The 16,446-nt window shown below is 33.6% G+C and overlaps 1 pseudogene; it reads left to right on the forward strand.

Moving 5' to 3' along the window:
• Positions 1 to 7,358: 7,358 nt before the first annotated feature.
• Positions 7,359 to 7,894, forward strand: LOC144457905 (small ribosomal subunit protein eS12 pseudogene; annotated as a pseudogene).
• Positions 7,895 to 16,446: the final 8,552 nt, after the last annotated feature.

Raw genomic sequence — 16,446 nt, forward strand, 5'->3', positions numbered from 1 at the left:
TTTGAAATTTTTGCTTATCATTTCACTAAATCAGAAGAAAAGGTCATCAATAAAGCAAATAAATGAATTATTTTATGACTTTAAAAAACCTCAATTGAATTTTTTTAAAAAATCTGATTAATTAAACCAATCACAGCAGTCAAATCTATCTGAGAGTAGGCACTGCCTGCAGGCTACTTATTTAACTAAGCACAGTAACATAGATTTAAGGGGGCAGAACCTTTGTTAGGGAGATGAGTTCAACTATTAAGCAATATAGATAGCTTGTCAAGGGAATATAAAATATGAGGTAGGGAAGCAAAGACACATTTCAATTTTTGTTCTAATATGATTAATCCTTGATTGCAAATGAAGTATTTCAGATAAAATATTGCTTCTTTTTCTGGAGTTCAGCAGATTTCTATTAATTACTGGGAGGAAGAAAAATCCTAGTGGGTTCACTTTGAAATTCATTTTTATTGTATGCTTCTCTGAATCTTAGGCAGGTGTTTCCAAGGAGCTTTTTTTTGGCCCCAAGCAACTATTTTCAAAGGTAGTGATCTTCTTTGCCCTTATAGGCTTTTGAGGGTGGCAAGTGCTGCTATATTTCTTTTTTTAAAAAATTTTCTAGTATTGTTATTTTATTATATTGGTCATCCTACCTATCAGCAATTAACATTTTGTTATTGTTGTTGTAAAACATTTTAAAACTTTTTTTAATGGAAATATTAGCAAAATTTTACCTCCATAAACTTGGGGGCAATCTTGCACAATTACACAAAGAATCAGTGAGAAGTTTGTACACATGGCCACATTGAATACAGCAGGGGTAGCAATCCTGATCTCAGACAAAGCAAAAGCAAAAGGAAACAATATGTTGCTAAAGACAATGAAGTAATATCAATACTAAAAATATATATACCAAATAGTATATGATCCAAATTCTTAGTGGAGAAGTTAAGTGAGTTATAAGAAGAAATAGACAGCCAATCTATACTAGTGGTGGACCTCAACCTTCCCCTCTCAGAACGAGATAAATCTAACCAAAAAATAAACAAGAAAGTTAAGGAGGTCAACATAATTTTAGAAAATTTAGATTTCATAGACCTCTGGTGAAAACTGAATGGGGATAGAAAAAAAAATACCCTTTTTTCAAATGATCATGGAACCTACAGAAAAAAAATGACCAGGTATTGAGGCAAAAAAAAAATTCACATTTTAATGTCAAAAGGCAGAAATGCTGAATGCATCCTTTTCAGATCATGATGGAAAAAAAATACATGTAGTAAAGGGGCATAGGAAGATAGATTAAAAATCAATTGGAAACTAAATAATCTAATCTTAAAGAATGAGTGGGTGAAACAAAAATCATAGAAACAATCCACTTGATCAAAGATAATTATAATAATGAGATAACATGCCACAACTTATAGGATGCCATCAAAGCAGTTCTTAGGGCAAAGAACAAACTAAAAATTTCCAATTAAACAAAAATTTAAAATTCTGAAAATTAGAGATTAATAAAATTGAAATTAAGAAAACTATTGAACTAATACATAAAACTAAGAGCTGGTTTTATGAACACACACACACATACACACACACACACACACACACACACACACACACCCCTTTGGTTAATTTGATTTAAAAAAAGAAAGAAGAGAAACAAATATCTAATATCAAAAAATGAAACAGATCAGTTCACCACCAAAGAAGAGGAAATTAAAGCAATAATTGGATGCCATTTTGCTCAACTTTGTGCCAATAATTCTGACAATCTAAGTGAAATGGATGAAGGTTTACAAAAAAATATAAATTGCCCAAATTAACAGAAGAGGAAAAAATACTTTAACAATCCTATTTTAGAAAAAGAAATTGAGGAAGATCATTGAACTCCCTTAGAAAACAATCCCCAGGGACAGATGGATTTACAAGTGAATTCTATCAAACATCTAAAGAATAACTAACTTCAGTACTATTTGGAAAAATAGGTGAAGAAGGAGTCCTACCAAACTCCTTACATGACACAAATATAGTGCTGATACCTAAATCAGGAAAAGCCAAAAAAAGAGAAAGAAAAATATAGACCAATATCCCAAATGAATATTGATACAAAAAAAATTAAATAAAATATTAGTAAAGAGATTAGAACAATTTATCATGAGGATAAAACACTATGATGAGGTGGTTTACCAGGAGTGCAAGAGTGCAGCTATGAATATAGCTGGTTCAATATTGAGAAAACTTAGCATAATTGACAACATGAATAACAAAACCAACAGAAAACATATGATTATCTCAATAGATGCAGAAAAACATTTTGACAAAATATAGCACCCATTCCTATTAAAAACAATAGAGAATATAGCAATTAAGGGAGCTTTCCTTAAAATGATAAGCATCTAAAAACCATCAACAATAATTATCTGTAATGGAGATAAAATAGGAGTCTTCCAATAAGATTAGAGGTGAAGCAAGGATGACCATTATTGCCACTATTATTCAATATTGTAGTAAAAATATTAGCTTTAGCAATAAGAGAAGAAAAAGAAATTGACACAATTAGAATAGGCAATGAGGAAATAAAACTGCTATTCTTTGCGGATGATGTGATGGCATTCTTAGGGAATCCTAGCGAATCAACTAAAACACTACTGGAAATTATTAATAACTTTAGCAAAGTTGCAAGATATAAAATAAACCTGTAAAAATCATCTGTATATCATTTCCATCTATGACCACCAAAGTCCAGCAGCAAGGGACAAAAAGAGAAATTCTATTTAAAATAACTGTAGACAATATAAAATATTTGAGAGTCTACTTGTCAAGGCAAACCCTAGAACTATATAAATACAATTGTAAAATACTTTTCACACAAATAAGATTTAAACAACTGGAAAAATATCAGTTGCTCATGGGTGGACTGAGCTAATATAATAAAAAATGACAATTCTACCTAAATTAATTTACTTTTCAGTGCCATACCAATCAAACTACCAAAAATTGTTTTATAGAGCTATAAAAATAACAAAATTCATCTGTTAGAACAAAACATAAAGAATATCAAGGGAATCTATGAAAAAAATGCAAAGGAAAATGACCTGTTCATACTAAATCTAAAATGTTATTATAAAACAGCAATCATCAAAACTATTTGGTATTTGCTAAGAAATTGAGCAGTGTGTCAGTGGAATAAATTAGGTACACAAGATACATTAATAATTTACTATGGTGATCTATTGTTTAATAGACCTAAAACTGCAGCTTCTTGGGTTAAGAACGTACTATTTGACAAAATGGCTGGGAAAAGTGGAAAATAGTATGGCAGAGATTAGACCATAGACCAACATCTCACATTATGTACCAACATTAGGTCAAAATGGGTACCTGATTTAGATATAAAGAGTGATACCATTAGCAAATTAGGAGAGAAAAAGGTAATTTACCTGTCTGATCTATGGAAAAGGGAATAATTTATGACCAAACAAGAGATAGAGAACATTATGAAAAGTGAAATTACTAATTTTGAATACATTAAATTAAAAGGTTTTGCACAAACAAACGAATGCCAATAAGATGAAAAGGAAAGCATAAAGTTGGGAAATAATTTTTATAGCCAGTGTTTCTGATAAAGGCCTTGTTTCTCAAAGATATGGAGAAATGAGTCAAATTTATAAGAAAACAAGTCATTCCTCAATTGATAAATGGTGAAAGGATATGAATAGGCAATTTTCAGATAAAGAAATTAATGCTCTCTAAAGTTATATAAAATACTCTAAATCACTATTGATTAGAGAAATGAAAATCAAAACAACTCTTATGTACCATATCACACTTATCAGATTGGCTAATATAACAGAAAAGGGAAATGATATATGTTGGAGGAGACACATCAGAATTGGGACACTAATTCATTCTTGGTGGAATTGTGAACTGATCCAACCATTCTGGAGAGCATTTTGGAACTGTGCATACCGTTTGACCCAGCAATACCACTACTATCTGTATCCCAAAGAGATCATAAAAAAGCAAAAAGGACATACATGTACAAAAATATTTATAGCAGCTCTTTTTGTTGTGGCAAAGAATTGGAAATTGAGGGAATGCCCATCAATTGGGGAATGGCTGAATAAGTTGTGTTATATGAATGTAATATAATATCATTGTTCCATAAAAAATGATGAACAGGCAGACTTCAAAAAAAAGCTTTAAAGACTTACATGAACTGATGCTGAGTGAAGTGAACAGAAGAGAAGGACATTGCACACATTAACAGCAGCATTATGTGATGATCAACTCTGATTTTTTGGCTTTTTTCAGCAACCCAATGACCTTAGACAATTCCACAATACTCATCATGGAAAATGCTATCCACATCCAGAGACAGAACTGAGGGAGTCTGAATGCAATCAAACATACTATTTTCACTTTTTTTTAATGTCTTTTCTTGTTTGTTCTCTTTCTTCTTTCACACCATGACTAATGAGGAAATATGTTTACATTATTGCACATGTATAACCTATATCAGATTGCTTGCCATTTTTGGGAGCGCAGATGTGAGGGAGAAAAAAAATTGGAACTCAAAATTTTATAAGAATTAAATGTTGTAATTGGAAAAAAATAAAATACTATTCCCCAAAAAAAGAACAAAAAAGGAACATGCCATTTTCTTTCTTTTGTCATAAAACTTATTTTAGAGCCTCATTAATTTCCGTAGGAATATATTAATATGTCAAAAATGTGGAATTATGCATAGCTCAAGAGTAAGTTAATGTGAGACTTGGGCCTGGGATAAAGTCTTTCAGTAGCATAAATGTTTATAGGAAAAGTATTGGCTGAAGTGATTGACCAAGTGTATGTGTTGTAGTTTATATTCTAGAATTTAGCCCACTATAAAAATTCCCAAATTTAAATTGTTTTAAGTTACTCAAGAATATTCATAAGGCAGGTGTACTTTGGCCATTTAACAAATAATAGCTCAGTGTATGGTTTACAAACTACTTTTACCCACAGCAATTCTGGAGCCTAACCTATTTTAACTAATGAATAAGCTGAGGCTCATAGATGTTAAGTGACTTGTAGAAGTTCACATCAAGAGCCATGTTCCAAACACAATTCTCCAGACTTTCCTTTTAGTTCAGTATCCACTGCACCATCTTTATAAAGAGGCATAGAAATTCTCTTTGGATCACAAAGCTAATTATTAGCAGAGTCAGGACTAAAATCCAAATCTTCTGATTCCCATTTCTAGGCCATCTCTTTGCCATGAGAGACACACTCTAGCCTCTACCTCCATACCAAAATTAAGGTCCTCCATAATTGACCTGGATCCTGATTGGTAATCATTTATCTTATATTATTGGATTCAGGCCTTTCTACTTTTCTAATTTTTATTCTAAGAATAACAACCAAAATAATACTACCTTTTCTTATAAGAATATATCAAACAATTGTCCTATAACTATAGTTACCACTCTCTTTGACCGTGTACCAACACTCCTCTCTGGAAAACATTACTTATTAGAATGCAGGCTCCATAAGATCAGGATGTCTTTTGCTTACTTGTATTTTTATCCTAGACACTTAGCAGATAGTAATATAATAAGTGTCTGGCAGATAGTAAGAGCTTAATAAATGATTTCCATCCATCCATCCATCCATCCATCCATCCATCCATCCATCCATCCACACATCCATTCATTCTTTTATCTCCAGTCCAATATATCATTCCCACCTTACTTCTCTATGATTGGCATAATCTTGAATTCTGCCAGGAAAAATCCCAATGAAATTCCTTCAGAGAGTCATTCTACAACCATGTTGCAGGTGTTATAAACATTATATACTGGTTATATATTAAATCCCAGGAAATTACATGACAACTTTCTATAGAAGAAAGTATACTCTGTTGTCAGTAGACCAGCCATTTGTGTGATATTTTCATTAATGTGATGGAAGAGATATTTTTCCTTTGTAATATAGCAGGTAAACATTTTTGGTAATCATGAAAGAGAATTTAGCACATTTAAAATTATTGCTTCAGTTGCTTAAAGTACATATGTGTTTAAGGAGGTGAAGGTCAGAGTTTAAATCTCATATTGACTGATTTGCTTTGCCCAGTTAAGAATGATGCTCCTTTTCCATAATCTGTATCTCTATTCTGACAGTATTGGAATTCACAAAAAAAAAATGGAACTAAAAGGAGTATAATTTCATACAAGCCCATCATACCTATTATTTTTTTGTTCCCAAGAAACTGATTAAATAGGCATAATAATATTACAATTATGCTAATGATAATAATGACTAATTAAATAAATAGTTTATATAACAGATAGTGCTTTATCAAAAATGTTTTCTCCGGTAGAAGATACGGAGACATGCATAAAAGCAGTATGTCTGAAAAATATCTCTATATTTTATTGAATTCAAGCTCAATATAAATCATTAATATGAAATAGCAGCCAAAAAAAAAACCTAATGCAATTTTAGGTTCCATTCCTTGGAAGCCATTCCTTTGTAGGTACTCTGTCCTCTGCCCTAGTCAGACCACAACTGGAGTACTTTTTTTTTCAGTTTGGAGTGCCATAGTTCAAGAATGACATTGAGAAATTAGAAAGCATCCAGACAAAGGCAACTAGCATGATAAAAATCCTTGAGTTGATGGTAAAGGAAGTTCAGTTTAAGAAATGGAGGATGTTAAACCTAGAGAAGACAAGACTTGGACAGACATCAGAGATATATTTTAAGGATTTAAAGGGATCTCATGTACATTAGATGTGGTTTACTTGGGCAAAGAGGGCAAATCAGGAGTACTGGATTAAAGTCACAAAGACACAAATTTAAGCTTTCTGTCAGGAAAACCTTTCTAGTAATTAGAGCTCTCTGTGGGCAGAATGGGCTACATCTGAGATAGAAGATTCTCCATCATTGTTGCATATGTTGTTGGATTTCTTTTTCTATACTTATACTTTTTTATGTTTATCTCTCATTCAATTAGAATTAATTGGTCATGTGGTATAAGATGTGGTTTGACGATTTTTCCCCAATACTATATAGTCACAGACTAAATTAATAAAATTTTGTTCTATTTTCTTCTATAGTGAAAAATTAGTAGACTACTCATTTTATCCACACAGAAACCATAATTCTCTTGTGTTTGCTGTCTGGTGATAGAGTGAAAATGAAAGAGAAAGAGAGACAGACAGAGACAGAGACACAAAGAGAGTCAGAGACAGAAAGGAGAGAAAAAGGGAGGAGAGAATCAGCAACAGAAGACAAAATACTCTAACATTACAAGTAAAGTTATTATTAAACATCAGTAGACTTGCTCATTTAGATTTTTGAAACAAAATACATCTTTTAGAATTTTCCTTAAAAAAAAAAACTGGCCAAAGGTTTCTACATTGCATTGATAGGTTACTCTTGCTCTTTCCCTGTTGCTGCTGAGTCAAGTGGGAGGTGGAGGCTCCTGGGTGTTTTAAAAATTTAGCTTCACCCGTGAAATGCTGCCATGGCCAAGGACGGCATTGCTGCTGGAGGTGTAATGGATGTTAACACCGCTCTACAAGAAGTGCTGAAGACCGCACTCATCCACGATGGCCTGACTCGTGGAATTCGTGAAGCTGCCAAAGCCTTGGACAAACATCAAGCCCATCTTTGTGTTCTTGCTTCCAACTGTGATGATCCTATGTATGTAAGGTTGGTTGAGGCCCTGTGTGCTGAGCACCAAATCAACTTGATCAAGGTTGATGACAATAAGAAGCTGGGCGAACGGGTAGGCCTCTGTAAAATTGACAGAGAGGGAAAGCCCCATAAAGCGGTTGGCGGCAGTTGTGTTGCTGTTAAGGACTATGGCAAGGAATCTCAGGCTAACGATGTCATTGAAGAATATTTTAAATGCAAGAAATGAACAAAATTAAAGCCTTGTTCTGATTTGAAAAAAAAAAAGTTACTCTTCCTATATTTCCTCAATCCCAAGCTTCTACCAACTCATAACTGAAATGTACCACTCTAAATGGAATAGATAATGGTCAATATTAGATTGAAAATAACTTTATTATCCACTCAGCCCCTAACTATGTTTCTCACTCACTTCTTCCAGTCTCAAGAGTTACAGACTTTATTGCATACCCAAGCGAGAAATGCTTTGGTTATCAAAAATATTTCAGAGAATTTGGATGATATTTCAAAATTTAAAGTTACCTTTTTCTGGTGAACATAAGGAAAGACAGTTCTTGACTGAAACCAGAAAGAAAAAAAAATCTCATGCCCTTTTAGTTTTTCATTAATGTACTGCTCAGGAGATGAGTAGAGACTAGAGATTTGTCCATTGAAATTAATAAAGCTAGGTTACAAGCTTTAGAGAGCCTGGAGAATCTAAATAAAGGATAAAAAGTAAATGTTTCTCACCAGATGTATTTCTCTAGACTTTGGGCTCGAAACTTAATCTACAGTGACACGGAAAATGAAGATTAAGACACTAAAAACAATTTGTTTTTTTTTATCCCCTAATGTATTTTGTATTTACTTTAGGAAGCTGTTTGAAGGAATATATATAATCATCACAAAGCATCTTGTCAAATACAAGCATCCTTCACGAAAGAGATGTCTTTAGCATTTGGATTAGCTACCTGATAGAATGGTAAAACACGCACACTAAGAGATGAGAGGGGAAAAAAACAACTAGAGAAGCAATAGAAGGGTAATCCTATTCTACGTATCTCATTGAACTGGTAAGAGGAGGTCGATTTCATAAGGAAGAGGCATTAAATTTGTTCTCTTTTCCTCCAGTGTGTACTGTGTGGAATAACTGGATGTTATTGGAAGCAGATTTTGGGTCAACGTAAAGAGAAATTTATTAGCAACTAAAGTTGTTGAAAAAACAGAAAAGTTGTCAGAGGAGATCATGATTGGCCCACCACAGGAAGTCTTTAAGGTCTTTGTCTACATGGGTATGTTGAAAAATGGAATTAATGGTTTCATTCAGTTAGATGATATCTGAGATCAAGTCAAAAATAATTTTTAAGCATCTATTATATGCCAGGCATTGTGGTAGGTACTAGGGAAATAAAGAAAGGCAAACATGCTGTTCCTCCCCTTAAAGAGAGTCTCTTTCTACACAAAGATCCCATGATTTTATGAATTAGGACCATAAATTCCCCTTTGAAGTATAGAAATAGCAGCCTACTTATTACTATTAATTTATGAATTTAATAGCCCTTCTGGCAAGGCTTGGACTAGTGGCCTTATATGAGGGCCTATATCAGTAAAGAATCTGGGAGTTGTATGTTTCCACATAGCTGAAGAAGAAAGCAATTTATAGTAAGACTACTACTGGAGTGAGGAGTTTTCTGTAGGAGTTGAGGTTTATTAAAGGTGAAAAATACTCTCAAAAGACAACACAGCTAGAGGGTCTGAGGTGGGGGTTGCGGGAAGGATTTGTAGTGGCCGTGGCAGCAACAGAAGTAGCAAAATGGTAACATCAGCAGTACCCCTCAAATCCATGTTTCTGGGAGAATGGAAAGGTATAAGTGAAATGGAAATAAGCTAAGTATAAGACTGATGTTAAGATTTCTAAATCATAGGTAAGTGCTCAAGTGACTATAGTTCTGGGTGTGTCAGTGAGGACTAGATACATTGTAGGGAACATCGCCTTCTCTTGCCTTCCTTCATCTGGGTGCCCCTGGAAACCATTCCTAAGTCTTTTTTTGTTTGTTTTTGCTTTTTGTTGAGGCAATCGGGGTTAAGTGACTTACCCAAAGTCACACAGCTAGTAAGTGTTAAGTGTCTGAGGCTGGATTTGAACTCAGGTCCTCCTGACTCCAAGGCCAGAGCTCTATTCATTGTGCCACCTCGCTGCCCCCCTAAGTCTCTTTTTAAAAATTCTGTTAAGGACTGCATTTGACTGATATAAATTTATTTCCAAGAAATACTTGTGATTGACCCAGTCCTTTGTATTTCCTTGTGTCCCTTTCAGTCAGCTTAAGGATTTGGGATACTCTGGGAGCCACAAAGAAGAGTTTGTCTACTCCTGGCAGAGGACTGGGATCCCAACCACTCAGCTCATTGTGACAGAGTTTTCAATACCTAACCAGAAGTATAATCATTAGTCACTCATATGTTTCAAAATAATACTTCCAAGAATAGAATAACCATATATGAACTCATTTTTAAAAGTCTACCCCATTAGACTAGGAACCTAAGCATAGAGATCCCTAATGAACATCCTCTTTAAGAAACAATGTAATTCACTAGAAAAATATTAACAAAATTCTTCTGGAAGAACAAAAGGTGAAGAATTAATGAAAAATAATTTTAAAAATGCAAAGGAAGGTATCCTAGCCATACTAGATCTCAAACTATATTATAAAATAGCAATTATCAAAACTGTCTGATAAATTAGGAAAGCAAGTAATAGTTTGCCTGTCAGATCTACGGAGAAGGTAAGAATTCATGACAAAACAAGAGATAGAGAGTATTATGAGACATAAAATGAATGATTTTGATATTAAAATAAAAAGGTTTTACATAAACAAAATCACTATAACCACAACTAGAAAGAAAGCAGAAATCTGGGAAACTTTTTACAGCAAGTGTCTCTGATAAAGACATTATTTCTTAAATATATAGAGAACTGATTCAAATTTATAAGAATATAAGTTATTCCTCAATTGATAAATGGTGAAAGGATAAGAACAGGCAGTTTTCAGGTGAATAAATCAAAACTATCATATAAAAAATTCTCTAAATCATTATTGATTAGAGAAATACAAATTAAAACAACTCTAAGGTACCACCTGACACTTATCAAATTGGCTAATATGACAGAAAAAGAAAATGAGGGATGTTGGAAGGGATGTGGGAAAATTGGTACACTAATGTATTGTTGGTGGAGTTGTAAACTAGTCCAACCATTTTGGGGACCAATTTGGAACTATTTCCAAAGGGCTACAAAACTATGCATACCCTTTGATCCAGCAGTACCATTTCTATTTTTATTTAAGACATAACACGAATGGTATTCATATTTATTTTTACTTGTTTACTATGAACTAAACTAAATTGTTCAGGTCAAATTTTTCTTCATTCGGTTTCCACAATAATTTACCAAGTAGTTACATGTATATCTAGAGATGGATCCTATGACATGCTATACTTTGAAAATCTAAAATTAAATAGAGTAGTTTATCACTGGACAGGTATGAACAATTATTTTTTTTTTATGTCATGCATTGGTCTATAGTTTTCTTTCTCCATTCTGATTCTCTCTGGTTTAACTGTAAAGACTTCATTTATATCATGCAAAGACATTCAGAAAATCTCTTTTTTTCTTGCAAAAAGTTTAGGTAAAATTGAAATTAATTCTTCTTTGAATGTTTGATAGAATTAACTTTTGATTCTGGGTTTGCTTACCTCCCCCACCTCCTCTTCATTTTGGGAGTTCTTTTATGGAATGTTAAATTTCTTGTTCTGAGGTTAGGTTAGAAATACCTTACTTTTTATTCATCCATGTTGTTTTTCTACTTTGTGTGAGTATATAATCAATGAGTTTATAATAATTTCTTTGCTTCTTTATTCATCATGAATTTTTCCTTCCTTTTTTTGCATCAGCACATAGTTTTTATTATATAGTTTTTTCTACATAAAAAAATCCCTAGTTTTATTTATTGATTCAATAAATTTTCTGGTCAATTTTGTTAATTCTTTAATTTTCAGAGTTCCTATTTTGCTATTTTAGTTCTAAGAAATTTGTTAGTTTTTAGTTTGTTAATTTGTTTGTTTTTTAGTTGTGTGCTCAATCCACAATATCTGGAGTCCTTTTTTTGTTTATTCATTTTCCCAGCTTTACTTACCAAATTGATACATTATGTTAATGCCAGCCTCTCCACATTCCTGAAATGAATGCTAGCTCCTTGTTTTGTTCTGATTTGTTTTCTTTAGAGTCCTGTTGCTTCTTTGTCCATGACAGCTGTATTCTTCAAGGATCTCAGGAGTGGCTCAGGCCAGGGACCTGCCAGTTTTCAGAGAGTCAAAAGTGATCTGAAAAAGGGTAAAGCATGATTGCTGCCCTCTTGGTCTCAGGAGCATTTCAAGCCTCTTGACTTCTATACATCTCAACTTGAATATCATGCTTGTACCTGAAAATCAACATGTTTAATATAAAACCCATCATTCCATATTTATTCTCCCAAAAATTATTCTCTAGTCTTTCCTACTTCTGTTAATGATACTATCATTTCTTAACTTTCTGTAATTTACAACTTATCTATTTTCCACTTTTTCACTTGTTTTTAACTAGTAAAGCTTAATCAAACATTACTATTTCTGAATCAGAGAAACTAAAGGGGATTCATTTTGGCTAAAGTGACACAATTATCTAGTGGCTGTGCCAGCGAAAAAGTCTTTGTTTCAATTCCTGAACACTAGCTATTAGTTCCCACTGAGTATTCATCTTCACTTTTACAAAATTCTTTACCAGAATAATTTTAAATGGGCTTTTTATTTTGTTAATTTCATATAGAATGAATTCTATTCTGAGTGGGAAAGCCTGATTCACTCAGATGGTCTAATTTCCACATATAAAATGAATAAGCATGGCATAGATTGTTGTACTGTCACTTGTGGGCCACTGTAGTGTCAACTAATTTCATTGCTTTGATATAATTTCTCTGTTTTCTCTCTAATGTTTGGAGATGTTGCTCTCAGTTCTCTCTCCATCATGGCCCGGGTTGGGAATAAAGCACAGGAAACCTGGATTGATATATATGAGCTTTATTGGTCTAGTGAATCTTATCTGTGTTTCTACACCAATGATTCTTTTGCTGGAACTTTTACTGTCCTGAGAGCCCTATGATTCAGTTGATTAAGGGATAATTAACAATTGTAAGATCCAATTCTTATCTTAGCTTCATCAGCAACTGTGTGAACCTATGCCAGTCACTCAGAAATGCCTGTGACCCTGTGATACTTTTCATTTCCCCATTTCCTGCTTTCTTCATTGGAATTTTCTGAGACTGCATATTTATTGAGTGCTCTATAACAACATATACATAATAAAGTAAAACCTCTTCAGCTGTATTATAGCAAAGCTGGTATAAGTTAACCTAATCACTTTCTAGACCTCATAGCCATATGTTGAGACCTAGTCTTACTGGTCACACAATTCCAATATGTATTGTAGCAAATTGGACTGGTTGAATTTTAATTATTTGTTGCCATGGTAGCTCACTCTATAAAAGGCATGCTGGCCATCTATCTGTTATAGTATCTTGTGCAATCTAAATCACTTTTTAGGAATTAGCCTTCTGAAGGACTTTGCCTTTGAAAAGAAATCAAAAATGGGTATAGACAGTTAGAATGATTTCTTACCCTGGTTCTGAAAAAGACTTCTTTCCCAATTTGCTGTATATATCAAGTAACTGACAAATGACATGCGTTTGGATTGGTTTATTTCAGTTTTGACAGGACTGAATGTTCTTTCCAGTCATTGAAGATGTATTGTTAAACACTAAACTACATACATAACAAGAGATCTTGATGGATATGAGGCATGCCATCAAACTTTGCAGGCTCAACATCTGAACAGTATTTTATCATCCCCCAAAAGTAAGAGTATATAGTAATGATTCCTGAAGTTTATAGGAACCTCTAGTGCCCCTAATAAATTGCCAACAATTTTACCCCTGTGATATCTGTGCTTTCAACCAGGTACACCTGTAATGGTTTCATACAACAGAGATTGATATTTTGCACTTGAATTTGGGGAGTATTCTATCTGACTTGTGTGACACTAGCTCATTTAATCTTTACAACTTCTGAATCCCCCTCCATATTTCTTAATAAATGTAATAAAGTGATGCCATATGGGAAAGTGCTAAATTGGGCTCTGCCAGTTAACAAAAGCAACTTTTCCCTTTTTATCTTAGAAGTGCTGGTTTAGAGTGAAAGGTTCATTTTCCCTGGGCTTCATTTTCTGTTGATAAGTCTGACATTTCTATTAGGGAGGTTCAAATGTCTGTTGTGGTATCTTATTAAAGTGAAACATGAAAATGAATAGCCAGAAAAGGAAATTAGCCAAACACTCCAAATTAGCAGCTAAGTAAAGTGAGTTAAATGAGACTTATCACTATCAGGCAAATCTTAGCAATGATGGAAAAAATTCATTAAATCAGTTGCTTGGATATTTGCAGCACATATTGTCGTATATATGTTCAATGACTTCCATTACTATTTCTCCAATTAAAATAAACTTTATTCAATTAGTACTTGGGCCTCATGCCCAAGTACATACCATAGATGTACTTGTCTTCTTTTTAATTTACAGCTTTCCAAAGCTTACACTAAAGCTTGAAAAACATAACTTATAAAGACAATGCCAATTATTACACAAATGGGATTGTATTGTTATTCATCTTTTCTTTACGTTAAAATATTGGTCATAGGTGGTAGGCCTGGATTGAACACTGAGAAGGTTCTAAATTACTACTCTTCTAGATCAGAATATCATAAGATTACATTGCAGTATGGTAGACGGGACTTTAAAAATCATGTCCAATCTCTTCATTTTAAGTATTTATCATATAATCATGTAAGCATGCAGTCATAAATTTATGACTGGGAAGGACTTAGAGATCACTTAGTCTAACCCTCTTCCTTACAGATGGGATGGAGATGGAGATGGTGAAACTGAGGATCAGAGAGCTTGAGTGACCTGCTCAAATCCTCAAAAGGATTCAAGAGTGAGAAACAAGCTCAGAAAGGGAAATTGATTCAGTAAAACTAATGTAGGGAGGAAATAGAAAAGCCAAGACAAACCCAAGTCTACTGACTTCCATTTCAGGAAAATAAAAGGATTAGGTAAGATATTAGAAATTTGTCAGAAGAAGGAACATTATGTAACTTGATGGATAATCTATTATTCTGGGAGAAACTTACTTCCCCGATTCTCAGACAGAAGGTAGTGATGGCATTCCAATGCTTGTGAAGAGAGTGCCAATAGGTATATTCCTTAAAATCATGCCTCTCAAATATAAGAAATAGAGACTTAGTAACAGAGTAGGGACTTTGTGGCAGGAAAATCAGCCCAAAGGGTAGCTTTTGCTGTCAGTAAGTCAATAAGCATTTAAGTGTTTGCTACATGCCAAGCACTACCCTAAGGTCTGGAAATACCAAAGGCAGAATAAAACAGTAACAATAAAATGCCAAAAAAAAAAGCAAACAAAAAAAGACAAGCAAACAAACAAACATACCCTGACCTTGAGTAGCCTACAAAAATAGTCAATAGATTGGAGAGGTGAGGTGAATAGTTGTAATATGATACCAAAGTTGTCAATCCGGGTGACTGTGAAGATGATGGTACACTTAACAGCAATACAGAATTTCACAAAGGGGATGTTGTTGTTGTTGTTGTGTGGGGAAGGAAAGGAGAAAATAATAAGTTCTACTTCCAAAAATGTTGGATTTTATAGGTTTATAGTAATCCAGTTCGAGATGTCCAAGAGTCAGTGATGAAAGACTGATGATCAGGAAAGAAACTGCATCTGGATATAAAGATCTAAGAATCATCTGCATAGACATGGTAATTGAGTACATGGAAGTTGTTGATGAGATCACTCACCAAAATAATATAGAAGGAGAAGAAAAGAGGGTCTGGGAGGGAACTATGAAGGACACCCAGGGTTAGTGGGCATGACCTCCAGCAAAGGAGATGGCGTTGTGCTTAGGCAGGTAGGAGTAGAACCAGGAGAGAAGAGTCCCACAAAAAAAAATAAAGAGGAGGAATACCTAGGAGGAGAGAGTAATAACTGTGTCACAAGCATAATTCCCAGAGAGATTAAGCAGGATAAGTATTGAGAAAAGGCCATTAAATTTGGTCATCAAGAAAAAAAAATGTTAACTTTGGAGAAAACAGTTTCAGTTGAATGATGAGGTCAGAAGCCAGAGTATATTTCTGTCACTATGTTGGCATCATATTATGCATTACATACTCTACAGTAGAGTGTTAGCAATAAGAACCAATTAAAATATTGAAAAAAAGATGTCTATTATGTGAAAATAACATCTAGTAAAATCAGAAGATCATAGCTAAAACTTTCAAATACTAACATATAAATTTATAAAGATATAAAAAGCCTCAGTCTCATTCTCATCTTTGGAGTTTAGGATTTTGTTTTGTTGGAAAAATGGCCTTGCAAAATAAACCCTCTCATATCATGGGCTTCACTATTCAATTTGTGGAATAGAGAAAAAGGTGAAGTAATATTAAGTGTAATACATTCATGTATAGAAGAGATAACAAGGGAAGACAGCTGATAAAAATATGTTTAATCAGTTGAGAATTCATGCTCAATTTTTTTAGCTAATTTCATAATAAATTACCTACTTTAAAAATAATACTTTCTGCATTTAATGCTCACAATTATTGTCATATGTTGACTACAAGTTTCCATCAAAAGCATATAT

Source organism: Phascolarctos cinereus, unplaced genomic scaffold (assembly GCF_003287225.1).
Source record: "Phascolarctos cinereus isolate Bilbo 61053 unplaced genomic scaffold, phaCin_HiC Scaffold_5;HRSCAF=322, whole genome shotgun sequence".
Taxonomy (NCBI): Eukaryota; Metazoa; Chordata; class Mammalia; order Diprotodontia; family Phascolarctidae; genus Phascolarctos; species Phascolarctos cinereus.